The sequence below is a fragment of the Cervus elaphus genome, chromosome 17 (genome assembly GCF_910594005.1).
Source record: "Cervus elaphus chromosome 17, mCerEla1.1, whole genome shotgun sequence".
Classification (NCBI taxonomy): domain Eukaryota; kingdom Metazoa; phylum Chordata; class Mammalia; order Artiodactyla; family Cervidae; genus Cervus; species Cervus elaphus.
In genome coordinates this window covers 56,963,527-56,980,853 of record NC_057831.1, presented here as the reverse complement: position 1 = coordinate 56,980,853, position 17,327 = coordinate 56,963,527, and the positions used below count along the sequence as shown (strand labels likewise).

General features: G+C 44.1%; 1 long non-coding RNA gene across 3 annotated transcripts; it reads left to right on the top strand.

Annotated features, from left to right (window-relative positions):
- Positions 1-254: 254 nt before the first annotated feature.
- On the top strand, positions 255-16,608 carry LOC122673575. Of its 3 annotated transcripts, none has more exons than XR_006334725.1 (4): positions 5,585-7,882; positions 14,078-14,280; positions 14,877-14,923; positions 16,285-16,608. It is a non-coding gene; the product is annotated as an uncharacterized LOC122673575 (long non-coding RNA). The 3 variants fall into 3 exon arrangements; XR_006334724.1 differs by having other exon boundaries at positions 14,877-15,060; XR_006334726.1 differs by lacking the exons at positions 14,877-14,923; positions 16,285-16,608 and adding an exon at positions 255-534 and having other exon boundaries at positions 7,455-7,882; positions 14,078-14,405.
- Positions 16,609-17,327: the final 719 nt, after the last annotated feature.

Sequence of the window (17,327 nt, the reverse complement as noted above, 5' to 3'; positions counted from 1 at the left end):
CAGATCAAAACTCAATAGACAGCCCTCTGTTTTCCATTTTGAAATCTCCGTCTTAAAACCAAAGGACTTTGGGGGCTTCAGGCCAGAAAAGGACACAAATGATAAGCGAAGATCACTAAAAATGAAAAACCAAGCCAGATTAAAAAAAAAAAAAAAAGAGGTCAAGTAAAACAGCAACTCAGAGGCACAGTAACTTCTCATTTTGCAGCATGCATCTAACCTTGAAGCCAGGGCCCCAGAGAAGTCGGGTTAGAAGCAGTTTCACTTCGCCGATTGCTCCCCGCGGGGCCTTTCCGGAGGCAGAAAGCAGAAGTTCATGTTATTAAAATAGATCCCATTGTGCATGCTAGAGCAACACCATCGGCCGGGCGTCTCTTCCGGCTAGTCCCCCGCTTCATTGCTCAGGCTGGCTTCCCCCAACCCATTTATATGAACTCTATTGGAAACTCGGCTTTTGCGGGGAGCTATGGAGTGTGTGCTGAAGCATCTGGCCACTGAATGTGTAAAACACCAAGGGAAACACGAAGTTCTGCGGTAAGTTCTTTAATGAGCCCTCGTGTCAGAGAAAGGACGTTTTGGGAAAACCCTCTGACCTTCTTTACCGCTCACCTTGGCGGGGGCACCTGCCACGTCCTCACTCTTCTGAGCACGAACTGCAGGAGGCTCGGGAGACTGGCACGTTAAAAGAAAGCTGCCCTCTTTTTCTTTTGCTGTTTCTCATTTTGATTTCTTCTTCCTCTCCACTACCTCTGAAAGGCAAGGAGTAGAATGGGGCCCGCTTTTCGGGTCTACTTAATTCCTACTCCCAGGCCACATCAAAACCACAGTGCAGAAATGCTGAAACTCCAGCCTCGGCATCACCTGAGAGCTTGTTAGCAGTGCAGGATTTCAGGCTCCATCCCAGGCCTATTGAATTAGAACATGCATTTTAACAAGACCTCGGCTGATTCAGTTTGCTCGGTAGGGTTTGGGAAGCACTGGGAAAGAAAGCTTTGAAAATGAAGGGAGGTCTTGCCCTCCGCCCCTGGGGGTGGAGGGGTGGAGGGGTGGAGGGGCGGGGGGTGCGGGGGTAGACCTGGTGTGAAATTTTGGGTCACAGCGACATCTTGTGGTTACCGTAGTAGTAGCGGTTGTGTTTTCCGCTGAGCCAGCTGCTGTTCACTGAATGAGCAAGCGTGCTCAGTCGTTCAGTGTCTGACTCTTTGCGACCCCTTGGGCTGTAGGCCGCCAGGCTCCTCTGTCCATGGAATTTTCCACGCCAGCAGTTAATTGTTCATCCCTGGAGGAAACAGATGAACGCTGTACTAGAGTCCAGAGGGCTCTGGGTTCGGCCTGTCTCCGCCAGGCTGTCAATCAAAGAGACACGGGCTCTTTTCCAAGGATGCCTTCTACCAGAGTTGAGAACGGTTTATAGGCACAGGGATTTTCTGCATTAGAAGCAGCAGGATCAACAGATCTCTGAGTATTTCTTTCCTCTTCACAAGATTTATGATACAATTCATAAAGCTTTACAACTCAGTGGCACAAAAATGATTCTAGATATCATAAAAAATGAGTAGTTTCCCCCTTTTAAGCATGAAGCTTGCTTTAAATAATTGTTTGTATTTGCTGAACTTTTAGTCTGTTTCAAGAACTAAGAGCCTGCATGTGCTAATCAATTAAACCTCACATCAATTCAGTGAGACCGTTAGGTTTAGTCGCTCAGCCACGTCTGACTCTTTGCAACCCCATAGACTGCAGCACTCCAGGCTTCCCTGTCCATCACCAACTCCTGGAGTTTGCTCAAACTCATGTCCATCTAGTCGGGGATCCCTTCTAACCATCTCATTCTCTGTCGTCCCATTCTCCTCCTGCCTTCAATCTTTCGCAGCATCAGTGTCTTTTCCAATGAGTCAGTTCTTGGCATCAGGTGGTCAAAGTATTGGAGCTTCAGCTTTAGCCTCAGTCCTTACAGTGAATATTCAGAATGATTTCCTTTAGGATTGACTGGTTGGATCTCCTTGCAGTCCAAGGGACTCTCAAGAGTCTTCTCCAACAGCACAGTTCAAAAGCATCAATTCTTCAGTGCTCAGCTTTCTCAATAGTCCAACTCTCACATCCATACATGATTACTGGAAAAACCATAGCTTTGACTAGACGGACCTTTGTTGGCAAAGTAATGTCTCTGCTTTTTAATATACTACCTAGGTTGGTCATCCTGGAGAAGGAAATGGCAACCCACTTCAGTATTCTTGCCTGGGAAACTTCATGGACAGAGGAACCTAGCAGGCTACAGTATGGGGTCACAAAGAGTTGGCCATGACTGAGCACATCAGCAGGTTGGTCATAGCTTTTCTTCCAAGGAGCAAGTGTCTGTCAATTTTATGGCTGCAGTCACCATCCATGAGACAGGAGCTATATTTAGTTTGAAGACCTACCTGGCAGTGATACTTATTGGTTGAGGAAAGTCTATACTAACAAGAAACTTATGACTCTAGTAACTCTTGAAAGTGAATTTGCATTGAATTAAATCCAAGCACTTCTTCATACATTTAGGGAAGAGTAGTGCAGACACAGATGATATGTTATCTACCGAGCCTCAGACTGTGGTTGGGATGTTTATATATTTGGAGCCTCTTGCAACAGCTCCAAGGCTTTCCAGAGGATTCATGGCTCACAGCCTGAGAGCTCCTAATGTAGAAACACCACCAGTCCTTCACTGATGCCATCCCAGGCAGTCATGAACACAGCTGATTTCATCTGGTCTCTGATGATTGGCAGAATAGGGCTTGACCTGGTGTCGGAGAGGAGACTTCTGGGGAGCTGGAAACTGATTTCCAAGAAGTTCCGCATGGTTACACTTCTAGCTTGAAAAGCTGCACTAAGGAGACAGAGACCCCATGTCCTTTGCTCCCTTCTCTTCTCCCACCCATACAGCCTGGAAAGAATAACTCTCCTGAAACAAAATTCTGTTTGAGTTCTTCCCCAACACAAAATTAGTCCAATTATGCCCAGCTGGTTATGTGAGCTAAAGCCTGTTCTGATATCTAGGTTTTCAAAGTAAAATCTAAAACCAACCAACCTGCTTCCTGCTCCACCCTTCCTGTCTAGTCTATTTCTCCAGTCTCTTCTGTTGGAAAATTGTGGCCTCAGTGGAGACATCCAGGAGGCCAGCTAGTGGCTAAGTGACCCTCCCCCCAGGAAGCATTACCTTGATTAAGTCACTTGGAATGCAGAGGTCCTACACAGACACAGGAACACAGTTCTGGCAAGGAATGGACAGCCTTTTCTCAAGACCAGGCATGAGTTCACTGTGAAAAATCTCATTATCGACAGGTGAGTATTGTTGTCCTTCAGTCACTAAGTCATGTCTGACTGTTTGTGACCCCGTGGACCATAGCATGGCTTCCCCGTCCTTCATTATCTCCCAGAGTTTGCTCAACACTGATTTATGTCCATTGAGTCAGTGATGCCATCCAACCATCTCATCCTCTGTTGCCCCCTTCTCCTCCTGCTTTCAATCTTTCCCAGCATCAGAGTCTTTTCCAGTGAGTTGGCTCTTGGCATCGGGTGACCAAAGTATTGGAGCTTCAGCTTCGGCATCCGTCCTTCCCATGAATATTCAGGTTTGATTTCCTTTAGGATGAATGGTTTGGTCTCCTTGCAGTCCGAGGGACAAAGTAAGTATAAGCGGTGAGTATTCTCTGCTGCAGGCCCTGCCTCAGTGGAAGAAATAGCATAACCAGAAGGTTGCTTGGTCAGTATGAGTCATGGCCATTTCTTGTTTCTGGCTGCCCAGTTTCAAACCCCTCTTTTCAAAAGGACATCATTTACAGACTTGCCTAGTGGTCCTGTGGTTGTGACTCTGTGCTTCCAATGCAGGGGGAATGGGTTCCATCCTTGGTCAAGGAACTAAGATCCCACAAGTCAGGCACTGCGGCGAAAAAAAAAAAAAAAAAAAAAGCACATGATTTCCTTTTGGGCATTCTTTCTTCCCACTGGATGTGTCTGGGAGACAGTGACCAAGATTCCAGCACTCCTTCATTAATGGGCAGAGAGATGGCCCAGGCTAGGACAGGTACATGCTCTCTACCTGGTATTTGAATCTTGACGGGAGGATCAAAGAAACAGGAAAGAATTCTATTTCACCCCAGCTTTCTAGAACCTGCTTTTAGACTTCCTGCTGGCCTTTGAATCCTGTCCTCCAGAAGTATCCTAATTCCTGCCTATTTCCAAGCCTCCATTCTGCTATTGATTCTGTGAACCCCCAATATCCTTCCAAAATAATTTTTTTTCTTTTTTAAGTTAATGTGCTACTCAGCTATTGCTAAAATAATGCTGTATAAAAATATCACCCTAAAAATCTCAATGGTTTGTAGCAACAGGATTTTATTTTCCTAACCCACAGTTCTGTTGGTAGGCCAGGATGGCTCTGTTTTAGACTTCAGGTCTGGTTAGGTCTGTTCCATGTACCTATCGCTTGAAGACACCAGAAGCTATTCATGGCATATTCTTCTTCTGATAAATGATAGTGGGCAAGGTAAATCACACCAGTGCATTTAACATCTCTGGTTGAGCATCATCTATGTGATTCTCTTGGCCAAAGCAAATCACGTGGTCAAGCTCAAACCCAGTCGTGTGGACATGTGCATTCTACCTACTTGAAGGCAGGCAATGAAAAGCCACCACAGAAAGGGCACCAATGTGTTTGTATTATTCTATTACTAGGAAAGAGTGTAAAGGCAGGACCATTAACCTACCTTGGTTAACCAGAAAATAATACAATATCAACAGAAATTAATTTTAACCCAGATATATTCATTTTCCTTTATGATTTGTGCTTTCCAAGTCTTGTTTAAGAAATTCTTCCTTGCTGTGTATCAATTATGTTTCAATAAAACTGAAAGAGAAAACAGAAAAGAAATTTTTCTTTGACCCGAGAACTCCATAGTCTTCTTTATTTTGTTTTTCACGCTTAAGTCTTTAGTCCAGACTCTGGGTAAGGCAGGGATCCAACTGAGTTTTTGTTAATGGCTAACCAATTGCCCTAGCATTGTTTTTTGAATAATTCATCCTATCCCAACTGATCTGTAAAACCACTTTTTCCATGTATCAAGTTTCCATAAATGCAGGAGTCTTTCTGGACTCTTTTCCCTTTCTATATTCTATTGTCAGCCTCTGCTAATACTCTACTTCTCAATTATTTGGTCTTTAATCTTCATTTATTAATAGAATCAGCTTGTACAATTCCATATATATACACTCTAAAAGTAACCCGTCAACATTTTGTTTGGAATTTCTTTGAATTAAAGATTAATATGGGGAAGAAAAAAAGGTCTCAGATAAGAAATCTTCCTCTTCACGTATGTGGGTCATCTTTCATTACATTCTATAAGATTATATAAGTTTCTTCTTAAAGCATGCCATTGTTAGTTAGATTTATAACTATACATGGTGTCTCGGGTGGTGCCAGTGATAAAGAACACGCCTGCTAAGGCAGGACACAGAAGAGGCCTGGGTTCGATCCTTGGACTGGGAAGATCCCCTGGAGTAGGAAAGGGCAACCCACTCCAGTACTCTTGCCTGGAGAATCCAATGGACAGAGGAGCCTGGCAGGGTGTGGTCCATGGAGTCCCAGAGAGTTGGACACGACTGAAGGGACTCAGCACTCACAAAACCATACACCTTATTTTATGCTTGTTAAAATGATATAAATGCAATCTTTTAAAAATAATATCTTGATATCATCAAAATTTGCTGCCATGTGTTGCATATAAACAATTTTTGTATACTGATCTCAAAGCCAGTGACTTTCACCATAATAGCTAACGTTCACATAGTCCTCACTATGAGCCAGACACTGCTCAAGGCATTTTGTATGTATGGAATGCACTCAGTCTCCCGATGACTCTGTGAAGCAAGTTTTATTATTATAACCTTTTATAGATGAGGGAACTGAAGAGCAGAGAGGTTAAGTAAACGGTCTAAGATCCTAAGTGGTGAAGCCAGAGTTCAAACTCATCCAATATCCAAAGCTATAACCAAACCTATATTTGTTGTGGTTATAACTATATTTATAGCTATATATATATAACTATGTAACTATATTTGTCTCTTATCGTTGTTAAGCTCTTTCATCAGCTCTAATAATTTTCTAGTTAACTCGTGGGAAACTCTTCGGTTTCCCGTGCAAGCAAGAACAACACATACTTCAAACATCAACTAGCAAACATATGGTTAACGCCCTATTAAAGCAGGACAAGGTGTGGGGCTGTGTGCGGCTGTGTGTATATCTCTCTGTGCGTGTGTTTCTGTGTGTGTGTGTGTGTATCTGGAAACGCTAGGAGGAGGAACGCTATGAAGAGCAGCATTCTCAAAGCTAGTGGAATTCGCCGAGGCCTTGGGGTGGCCGGTATACTTTCCGAGGGCCCAGGAATTTCTGGCATGGCAGCAACTAGCTGCGTAGGGGCATCCTCAGAGAGGCCTGCAGGCTCCAGGGAGGCCTGAAAAGGGAAAGGCCCAGGGCCAAGCCCAACAGAGTGTGTCAAATGACAGGCCTGCTCCTTCCCCACCCTCCACCCCCAGATCTGGGCTGAATCAAAGGGCCATTCAGGCCCCTCCCTTTCACAGACTGAGGCCACTGCGGCTGTCCCCTGAGGCTGAAACGCAGCAATCCCACGGGCTTCTGCTCCGAACAGGCTTGTGTTTGAAGCCACAATCTACTTGGCTCCGGCTTTATACACATTACTTTCCTGGTGCTGAAAAAAAAAAAGAATTAGAAGAATGAAAGTGAGAGGCTTTGAGGGATGGGAATTCTTTTTTCCAGTCTAGTGAATGAGGTTAATAAGTAGAAAAATAAAACTACTCTCCGTGAAGGGTCTTTGGAAGGGTTACCAGGCCATGATAATTAAAAGCAAATTAAAAGGCTATATCATTCATTCAGCCCCAGTCGCCTCTCTCAGCCCTGAGGGAACCGAGTGTACTTCAGGGCAGAGAGAGGGGGAAGTGGGGGGTTGGAGGGGGTTGACGGGGGGAAGGACTGGCTTCCTCAGCCATGTGGGGTGGTAGCATTTAAGGAGAGGAGGGACAGCCACCTCTGTAGCCATCTGCAGTATCTCACCCAAGTGAGTGAGTGAAAGTTGCTCAGTCATGTCCTACTCTTTGCGACCCCACGGACTATACAGTCCATAGAATTCTCCAGGCCAGAATACTGGAGTGGGTAGCCTTTCCCTTCTCCAAATGTGAGGTCAATTAGGGAAGTGACTGACTGATAATCCCCTTCAGACCCCACTGCACATTGGACACTTGCTCACACATTTCAAAGGAATATTTTCTAGTGCTTTGCCTACTGTAAAAAAATAAAAACCCAAACTAGCCTTGGGTGTGAGTCATCTACCACGAGTCCCTTGTATCTCTCTGGTTCTCAGTTTCCTTTCTGTAAAATGAAGATGACAAACTTGATCATTTTCAAACAGGGGTCTCCTGAGTCCTCTTGGAAACCTGGCCTGGAGGAGGAGGGGGAAGAGAGTGATGAATCAAGCCATTAGCCCGTGTCTGATTCCGCCATCTTTGACCTCAGACCATTTTCAGAATAAGCTGGTGGAGCAATTAATTCTGACAGGACCATTTCTATGACCTACTGACTCTGTCAACTATTCCAGGTAACCCCAGAGATCAGAGCTGCCGCCTCTGCCCTGGTTTGGTCCACGCTGCCACCTTGAAGAAGGTGTGGGAGTTTTCTGCCAGCATCGTATCTTTCTCAAGGAGACTAGGAAAGACTTGTGATGACCCAGGAGGGTGGTGTGTGACCACAGGTTCTGTGCTAGTGGCTCTAGGAAGTAGCCCTGAGGCCTGGGTTGAAGTCAGATCCCACGGAGCTACATCTGTATTTTCACAGACTCAGGTGAGATTTTGCATAAGCTTCTGCAGCAGTTTCCCTGAGACACCTTTTGTGAGCTCCCAGTTTGATGCTTTTCTGAAGCACCTCGGTTTAAGTTCTCCCCTAGAACCTAAAACATTAGTGGTATTGTCAGTTCACCTGGTCACTGGTATCATTCCTCATGTCCTGCAGTCAGAAACCATGGTTTTTCACTATAAATTCCTAGGATCTGGTAAAGTCCCTGCCACTCAAAGGTGATTCATGTTTTTGCCAGTGATGCCACCAGCTGACAGCCAACTTCAAGTGCTAGACAGACGAGCCTTCAGATGATTCCAGCCTCCAGCCTTCAAGTCCTCTAGCTGAGGCTTACAACATTGAGGGGCAGAGACAAGGTGTCTTTGGGGTACTCTATCCAAATTCTTGACCCACAGATTCTTTGAGCATAATAAATGTTTTTACCGCATCACTAAGTGTTGGGTACACTTGTTCAACAGCCATGTGATTGGAACAGTGGTCAGTGATAGACACTAAGTACATTAATAAGTGCTTGGCCATGAGTTCTTTTAGATCCCTGGACCTGCCTAGATGGTAGAAAAGAGAAGGGCTATCCCAGGAAAAGAGCAGAACTGTATAGTGTTCCTCTAAAGTTTTAAGGCATAAAGATCTATAAGTACCTACTATAGTGTAGTAGAAAAGATTATTTTAAAGATCAGGATCCTATCAAGCCATGGAGGAAACTTAAATACATATTACAAAGTCAAACAAGCCCACCTTAGAAGTCTATAGGTTGTAATATTCCAACTAATATGACATTCTGAAAAAGGTGAAACTATGGAGACAGTACAAAATATCAGTGTTGGCCAGGGGTTAGGGAGGAGGGCATGAATAGACAGAGGATGGGGGTTTTTGAGGCACGGAAATTATTCTATATGATACTCTAATGATGGATACATGTTGTTTTACATTTGTCCAGACCCACAGAATGTATCACACTACAAGTGAACGCTGATGTAGACTGTGGACTTTGGGTGATAATGATGTATCAATGTTGGTTCACCTATATGCAAAACAGAAAAAGAGACACAGAAATACAGAACAGACTTTTGGACTCTGTGGGAGAAGGCGAGGGTGGGATGTTTCGAGAGAACAGCATGTATACTATCTATGGTGAAACAGATCACCAGCCCAGGTGGGATGCATGAGACAAGTGCTCGGGCCTGGTGCACTGGGAAGACCCAGAGGAATCGGGTGGAGAGGGAGGTGGGAGGGGGGATCGGGATGGGGAATACGTGTAAATCTATGGCTGATTCATGTCAATGTATGACAAAACCCACTGCAATGTTGTGAAGTAATTAGCCTCCAACTAATAAAAATAAATGAAAAAAAAAAGGAAATAATTTTAGAAATAAATTTTAGAAATCTCAAAAGTCTAGTATTGCAACCAGCATATTAAAAATAAAACAAGTAAAAAAAAAAATGTTGGTTCATTGATCGCAACAAATGTACCACCCTGGTGCGGATGTGGGGGAGCCTGTGCTTACCTGGGGACAGAGGGTTCAGGGGAAATCTCTCTACTTTCCATTCAGTTTCTTTTTCTTCTCACTTGATTTTGCTGTGAACCTAAAACTGCTTTGAAAAAGAAAGGCTGTGTTTTTAAAGGGGGTCATTTAAATGTGGTTGTATTTGTTTAAGAGCCTAGGGATTTCTCCTTCCCCATCCCCAGCCTCCCCGAGAATCAACAGACCGTGCAGTCTTTGGTGGAATTTTTAGGGCATCAGTGCGTTGGAGCTTGGGGGTAAAGCCTGACGCCGTACATCAGGGGTTAATTTACCTCTGGACTTATTCTTTCCTTCCTTTCTGTCTCTGGTGGAGTGTATGTTATCGGGGAGCTGATCTGTTTCTAACATAATTTAAGGAGGCTTCTGTTTTTGCCTTGAGTGACAGTGAAAAAACTTCAGCCTTAAAAGGCACAGCCCAAAATGAATGGTTTTAGGACCAGATTAAATCCAGGACTCTAGGGCAGTTTGAATAATGAATTCACTATTCATTATTCTTTTCTCTCTCTCTCTGGCATTTATTAATTAGCAACTGTTTTCCATAAAAATAATCAGTGCGATCATCCTTACAACTGATCAAAATAAATGTAGCATTTAATTTTGTGTTTTAATTAAAATGATGTTATAATTGGGTTTTATCCTTATATCTATTTGTTTAATAGATTTCTCCTCAGAAAATACAGCAGGTGACCATGTAGTTCCCAGAGTGATTATTTAGATGGAAGGTGATTGTATAGGGCTTTCATAGTTTTAAAAACATCTATAATGATGATTATTAGTGATTTTGGTTTACACTGATTTAAGCTGGTAAATCTTTAATCTGATTTATATGTATGTGGGTATATGACATGCTTGCTAAACACCTTAGAAGAAAAGCAGTTGTCACTCTATGCCACAGAACTTCCCCAAATCCACGAGGGGGAATTGATGCCAGTTTCCTGGGGCCGGGGACCTGCAAGACAGGGAAATTGATCACCAGAAACCTAGGCTGCCAGGACTGCAGTCTGAGCGCTGCGTCCTGTGGGTTTTTCACAACAGTTGTGTCGAGGTGACTATTATAGATGCTCTGCGGTGAAGCAGAGTTTTGGATGACTTGGTAGTTTTCTCTATAAACCGCTAACCAAACCAGAAGTAAAGCAATTCTGTTCAAAATCTAGTCAAGACCCGGTACATTGGGGCTGCGGGGGAGAACCAGGCAAGGCAGGAAGTACAAGAGACTGAACCCAGACCTGGACGATGAGGAAGATGAGGGCAGGGATCAAGGCAGGGCAGCTGGTAAACAAGACCCTCATTAGGGAACAAATTCCCCTCCCTTCCCATAAATGCAAAGGCTTCCTGAAGCGAGCAGTGTTCTGATTTTCAAAATATATCAGTACTTCCCAAGAAGTACCCAAGGTTTAATAGCAAGCATCCAGTCCAACTTCCTTTTGATAACATCTCAGCTGGGGTTAGCCCAGGTCCGTTGGTTCCAAAGTCAACGTTGATGGCGATCTCTGATATACTGGCCCAAAGAGGCCGGTGCAGTGGGGACTGTAGGAGAACCGGAGAGCCGACTGGTCTCTTTTCCCCTCAATCATTCCAGTCCTTCCTGGCAGAGACCGGCATCTTGGCGTATGGCCCTGTTGGAAGTCAGCTGTACATGATTATTTCTCAGAATCTTGGGTGACTCTCTTGTTTTATCTACTCATGGTTTCAAAGGTTGATGCCATGGAGTTTTTGTTTGACTCTAGCCTAGTGGTTGAGAGTTCTGCCCCTGAAGCCAGTTCTGGGTTCAGTGGTGGTGGTTTAGTTGCTTAGTTGTGTCCGACTCTCGATCCCGTGGACTGTAGCCCACCAGGCTCCTCTGTCCATGGGATTTCCCAGGCAAGAACACTGGAGTGGGTTGCCATTCCGCCTCCAGGGGGCCTTTCTGACCCAGGGATCAAACCCGCCTATCCTTCACTACAGGCGAATTCTTTACTGCTGAGGCACCAGGGAAGCCCTCTGGGTTCAATACCAGTGATGAAACTAACGTGAGTCTATTTGGTTCCTGCTATAGTCACAGCAGGTTTGAAGTGAGGGTAAATAACTCTGTTCCTCACAATATCGCTTACCGGATTATAATTCCGCCCCATAGGCTGACTGCTTATTAAGCGAACATTTATTGTCCAGTACAGAACTGTTTCTGTAAATTGTTCTTTAGCTGGAGGGAAGCCCCAGCTGTCTGTCCCATCATAGGTGCTTTACCCATCACCTCACATGATACATTGAATGGCACATGAGTCATCCAGAGCAGACTCAGCAAACATCCAGACTCAGGGGGTTCTTCCCTAGAGAACAGGTAGTGACTGGAAAGTGAGCCAGCTTCCTCTGAATTCAGGGCTGTACAATGGAGCCAGTTAGAGTGAATCCTTAAGGATGAAAGCTACAGATGTCAAGGGTCCATAGATTTCATTTGTGCAATTGTGGAGAATTTCTCTAAAATATTTTAGCTGAGTCACATGTTTTAAATACCTTTAATTGCTCCAATCAGATCCTGTGTCTAAAATCCATCATGCTGGTGAAGAAGCCACTGTGATCACAGATGGAAACCCATTTCTGACTGCTGCTATGCTGACTCGCAATGCATCAGATATTGATCAAGATACACATACCTGAAGGGGGTATGGTAACCGGGAGCTCAGGCTTCCTCGTGAGGATGCTGCCACTACCCCATGAACTGCTGATTATTCATCAGACTAGACACTGGGGTTGTTGCTTAACCAGATATCACACACATCACAGTGTATACATGGACGTATTTAAAACTAAAATGAAAACACTGAAACAACCATGTCTGCCACTTCCTAATAACCTGGACCCGTTATTCAACATTTCTATGCCTTAGTTTTCTCCCTTGTCTATACACATGGATTGTTAGGTCAATAAAATGAGATAGCACATGTGAAGTACCTAGGGTTGTATCTGACACACAAGAGACAATAATAAATGAAAGCTGCTATTATAAGCTACACACCACGTGCAAGATTCACTCCTCACAGAAGGCCCTGGCTCTCTATTTCTATGCCCCAAGTTGGCATAGAAATAGATGAGACTGGGGTTCAGGTAGGTGAGCTGGATGCCGTTGCATGCCAGGGACTCAGCTGTTGCATTAAATAGCAACAACCTCTTATAAACCAGGAAATTGATTTTCCTCAGTATCACCAGAGGTGACTCATAATAATCAAAGTCATTGGAGACTGATGTAGAAGTCAACTTTCAAAGTGTAAATCAAAATGAGAAATATAGCTACCAAGTGCATTGGGATATCCAAGCTCCTGGGAGAAGGTGATGATATCTTCACTGTGGGTTCATTTTATACAATGGATGCATTCCTGAAGACTTTGTGTTATTCAAAACCTATGTGATTCAAAGCAAATTTTTCCACTAACTAAAGTATGGAAGAGTATGTTCCCAGAGCACATAAATCAACACCCATTGGCCTGTAACTTCCTTTTAACGGTGCTTTTCATTTCTTTAGATGATCTCTGATATTCTGCAGAAATGAATTTGGTAAATTGAAAGCATAGCATATCATAACGACTGTTGGGTCTTCTTTAGAGCCTTTTTATGACATCTAGCATATGTGTTGCCGAAGTGAGCACTTTTTATGATGTCTTAAGAAGGGAATAAATGCGTTGCTTTTGGTGCCTTTCTGCATTACCAATTATGAATACTCTGATGACATGGTGATAGGTTATTTAAAAATGCATAATAACTACACAACTGTCACCAAAATCAGTTGATGAAGTTTTGAGCCTTGTGACATAACAGCGTAGTTTGCAAGATACTGACAAAATGAAGACAGAATTTCTGTTTTAGAATGAAAGTGGCAGTTTGTAATTCACTTGGCTGAACAGGCTTTGAAATTGAGCAACTGTTGATTTTTAATTCTGAGGATTTGTATGATTTCTCATTTTGAGCACAAAATGAGACCTTGTAAGTGTCTTGTATCACAGTTTCAGATACGTGTAATTCAAATTCACTTACAATGTAACTGTGCCGGATTGACAAATTATTGCTTTTTGGATCATTTTCTTTTCAAGGCTGGTATAGTAGAAAGATGTTGGCTTTGAAGCCACCAGACAGATCTTGGTCTAATTTAGTTTTTGTCACTTATTTGCACATAGGACTTAGTTTCTTCACCTATAAAATTGGAATTATAAATGCCTGTCATATAGGGTGATTCTGAAGATGAATAGTAATATTTACCACTTATTAAGGTGATAATCAATTTATACATATATATTATTGCATAATCTTACAGAAATTCCACAAAGTAGAAATTATTATTCCATTGAAAAAAAAGGTTCATGGAGGTTAAATTACATGACCAAGGCCTAATACCTGATAAGCAGCAGAACTAGGATTCAAACTCAGGTCTGAATTGACCTGACATCAAGAGACATTTCACTTTCTTCTAGAAGTAAATGAGATAATATGTTTAAAATGACCAAGAACCGTATCCGACATAAAGTAGACAATAAATGGCAATTGCTGTTATCATTATGGTAACCTCCTCCTCTAGGTCTAACACACACACACACACACAGGTGCATGCACACGTGTGTGAAATATTAATAACAAAGAATCTGTATCTTACATTGCTTTAACTTTCCTTATTCTCTTTCCCTCTCTCCTATAGAAATATATAATACAGAAGGAGAAATGGAAGTCCTTAAGGCCTTTCCAGAGAGGTTACAGAGACGAAGAATAACACATAATGCTTTTCTTCCTGGAAGAGAGAACTCTGGCAGAGTCACCAAGTTACCTGCCAAAAAACTACGTTCATTAGTTTCCTACGAATGCCATAGCAGAGAGCCATGCCCTGGCTGACTTCAAAAACAGGTGCTCCCTGTTTATAATAGCCAGGACATGGAAGCAACCTAGATGCCCATCAGCAGATGAATGGATAAGGAAGCTGTGGTACATATACACCATGGAATATTACTCAGCCGTTAAAAAGAATTCATTTGAACCAGTCCTAATGAGATGGATGAAACTGGAGCCCCTTATACAGAGTGAAGTAAGCCAGAAAGATAAAGAACATTACAGCATACTAACGCATATATATGGAATTTAGAAAGATGGTAACGATAACCCTATATGCAAAACAGAAAAAGAGACACAGAAATACAGAACAGACTATTGAACTCTGTGGGAGAATGTGAGGGTGGGATATTTCAAAAGAACAGCATGTATACTATCTATGGTGAAACAGATCACCAGCCCAGGTGGGATGCATGAGACAAGTGCTCGGGCCTGGTGCACTGGGAAGACCCAGAGGAATCGGGTGGAGAGGGAGGTGGGAGGGGGAATCGGGATGGGGAATACGTGTAAATCTATGGCTGATTCATATCAATGTATGACAAAACCCACTGAAATGTTGTGAAGTAATTAGCCTCCAACTAATAAAAAATTAAAAAAAAAAAAAAAAAAAACAGGTGCTCCTTGCTTCACGGTTCTGGAGGTCCGGATGTCTGAGATCAAGGTGTCTGCAGGGTCCCATCTGTGGGCTGTGAGGGAAACTGTTCCGTGCCTCTCTCAGCTGCTGGTGCTTCGCCATCAGTCTTGGGCATTCCTCGGCTTGCAGGAGCATCACCCAGCCTCTGCCTTCTTCATCACGTGGTGTGTTCCCTGTGTCTCTGTCTCTTCACATTGTCTTGCGCTGTGTATGTTCAAGTTTCCCCTTTTTATACGGACACCAGTCATGTTAGATGAGGGCTGAATCTAGTGACCTCATTTTAACTTGATCTCCTCTGTTAAAGGCCCTGAAAAGTGAAAGTGAAAGTTGCTCAGTCGTGTCCGACTCTGCAACCCCATGGACTATAGAGTCCATGGAATTCTACAGGCCATAATACTGGAGTGGGTAGCCTTTCCCTTCTCCAGGGGATCTCCCCAACTCAGGGATCAAACCCAGGTCTCTTGCACTGCAGGCAGATTCTTTACTAGCTAAGCCACAAGGGAAGACCATTAAAGGCCCTATTTACAAATAAATTCACGTTCTGAAGTGCTGGTCTTCAGCTTATCTTGTATGGGGGACACAAGCCCATAGCGTGTGTGTGTGTATGTGTGTGTGCAAGAGAACATGAATATGGCTAGCACTAGACACAAGAAGACTTGCTGTTCATCCTATCTACCTTCTAGAATGTCTTCTGGCACGTTGGATGTATGAAGTTGTCACTCTTTGAGTTGCAACTGACAGACGCAACTTGAATTAAGTGAAGCAAAGAGAGAAACTATTGGGTTATATAATTAAACTACAGAAATGGTGGGGAAGGAATAGCCTTAAGGATCCAAAAACTGAAGCTGTCCAGTTTCATTCTGCGCGTGCTCCCTCATGGTTCCAGCTGTCTCCACGAGGCTGCAGGCATGACACCAGACTGCCCCACCTTCTCTTCTTATGGTCTTGTAACCAGGGACAGGAGAGCCTTCTTAACTGGTTAGGGAAGGAGGCCAACAGGCTCTCCTTGGATCACATGACCTTCCCTAAACCGACCCCTGATTCCTAGGGGATGAAAAAATATGCTTGGGTCTACTCAGGACATGTGCCCACCTCTAGCCATGGGTCTAGGGGTGCTCAGACTGGCAAGGTTGAAGGTGGAGGGGAGTGTTCTCCCACACAAGAGGATAAAACATTCAAGGCTTATTACAGAAGGGCTTTGGGCATGCTTGCAGCTTGAGGTGCAGCTGAAGGTTTGATTTCCTACAAACTCATCTGGGGACTCATGTCCCCAGCAAAGGTCACATCGGGGCTTTTGCTCTGTCCTGGAATCTCATGTTCCTTGTTGTAGGATAGGGGTGGTGGCGGGGACTGCCCAACTTGACCAAATTCATTTCCCTTTCTTCCAGGGCGCAGAGCTGTTCTACATTTTCCAGCCTCCCTTGCAGTTTCTTGGTTGCTAAGTATTGGCGGTGAAGTAACTGAATTCTAGCTGAAGAAATGTGCTTGGGTGTGATGTGTGCACTTCCAAGTCTGACCGAAGACCTCTGCGCTCTCTCCCCAACTGCTGGCCTGATGCAGATCGTATGTGGCGGCTTGAAGTCACATATTAAAGCTGGTGAAACCACATGATGGAAGGAGGGTAGGTTCCTGAATCCCTGCTTGGAGGAAAGCCAGCTGCTCAGCAGACTTTTGTGCAACTTTAGATTGTACACGAGGAAGAAATAAACTTTGATTGCTGGAGCGATTACACATCTCAGAGTCTTTTATAGCAGTGAGTGTTTCCCTAACCAACAGGTAGATTTCCTTCCCTTTCATCACCAGTGGTTCATCGCCCCTGTTGTCCCAAATAGCTGCAGGGGATCCTGGAACCAACAGAACTGAATCCTGACTCTGCTACTTTCCAGTTGTGTGACTTTAGGGAGGTCAGCCACCCTCTTCGAGGTGCAGGTTTCTGATCTGTAATCATATCCACTCATTGAGCTGCATCCTGCAAGCTTTGTAATTGCCCAGCAGGAAGACCAAGGAGCCCAGCGACATCAATGATTTATTGGATAGGGATATTTTCCTACGTGTCCAAAGCAAAAGTCCCGGAGTGACACTCGACTCTGAACAGCAGACGGCAGGCAGGATGTGGCAGCATGCTTCATTACTGGGAGGAAGTTTGGGAGTTATCATTATCATTATGGGAGTTTATCATTACAGGGGCGTTGAAGTCAGGTTGGCTCATCAGTTACCAGGGAAACCAGCAGCTGGGGCAGGGGACAAGCACGTGGGCAGTCACTGATGGAGCCCTGTGATGAGGAGGATGGGATAGCCATGTGAGTCGAGTGTGAGCGGAGCTGAAGCAGGGCTGGTCCAGCAGGGGACACGCAGAGAGCAAGAGCACCGCCATCCTGAGTGGCTGCCCATACGCTGCTTCGCAAGGTGTTAGAAGTCTGAGCTACAGAGA